The sequence below is a fragment of the Melitaea cinxia genome, chromosome 16, assembly GCF_905220565.1.
Source record: "Melitaea cinxia chromosome 16, ilMelCinx1.1, whole genome shotgun sequence".
NCBI classification, from domain to species: Eukaryota; Metazoa; Arthropoda; class Insecta; order Lepidoptera; family Nymphalidae; genus Melitaea; species Melitaea cinxia.
The window spans coordinates 11,092,549-11,094,003 of record NC_059409.1 but is presented as its reverse complement, the minus strand read 5'-3'; positions in this window follow the sequence as shown (position 1 = coordinate 11,094,003).

Genomic DNA, 1,455 nt, shown 5'->3' with positions numbered 1-1,455 from the left:
ACGGTCAAGGCCCGGTTTCACTTTTTACTACCAAAACAATTTCACCGCTCTCACGTTCACCGTTCACAACACTGCGGTGAAAAACACAACATTGACTCGATTGTTGCCCGAAATAATAATTGAACTACGACCGAGAGGAATGACCGAAAAAGAAAAAGACACAAAAAGTAATCAAGTCTTCTAAAAAAATCAAATTGTATCTTATTTGAAACCCAATTGTTACAATAATAGGAAGATCAAAAATCACAATAACAAAAAAAATGTAGGTGTTTTATTCAAATAAAGAATTTACTTGCAGACTACTTACTGCTTTTACCTTTATTATTTTTTTGTATTTCGTGCTATAGAAAGAGATAATCACGTGCAAAACCTAGGGTTAAGAATTTTTCAACACAAACAGCGCGTAGCAGCGTGGTGGATTAAGGTCGGATCCTTCTCCTACATGTAGAAAGAGGCCTATGCCCAGCAGCCTATTACAGGCTGAAGCTAAACAAACAAACATAGGTGTATTAAACTAATTAATTGTAATTTAATTGTAAACGAGCATTGCCAAAAAGTCTCGTAACAGTCTTTTTTTGATGCTGGCTTTTGGGTTAACCCAATCATTGCAAAAATTCATCTCTGTTAATTAACTTATATATTAAGGAAAGTTATAGTTCTTCAAATATTTTTTACACACATAATAATTGTTCACAAAATTGTGTTTGCTTGCAAAGGAACCAAAACCGACTTCAATACATCGACAAGTAATACAACGTAACTAGACGAAAAAAAATAACAAACGCACTTGTCGTCACTGCGGTGCGGTGCGGTGTGGTGCGGTGCGGTGCGGTGCAGTGCGGTCTTCTTCTTCTTCTTCTCTTTCTTCTTCTTCTTCTTCTTCTCTTTCTTCTTCTTCTCTTTCTTCTTCTTCTTCTTCTTCCCCTCCCTCTTCTTCTTCTTCTTCTTCTTCTCCTCCTCCTCCTCCTCCTCCTCCTGCAGGAGTATATGCAGACTCACCCTGTATAATTAATATACCATAATTGGAAAAAAAATTATACATTATCAATATGATTGTTATAAAATTTCTTCCTAAAACGATATAATTAATACTCCCATAATTGATATGTTTCTTAGATGTGACGTTTAATTGACTATCTCTAAGGTCATTAAATTAATATCCTAAATTCCGTGCACTAAAAAGTCATTAACATCGTAATACATTTTCTCCAACAGCAGATCAAATAATTTTTTCTTAAACATTGCAGTTGTAAGGTTTTTTAAGGTATCAGGCAATGTGTTATAAATTTTTATAGCCATACAGTATACATTTTTTTTATAAATAGTTAGTTTTTGAAATGGTACATATAACTTTTGTGGATATTTTGTTGTTCGTGATATCATATCTGAATTAGTCTTGAAGAGATAGATACAAATGCTTTTTTACGAATACACAAACTTCAAAGATAACTTGTA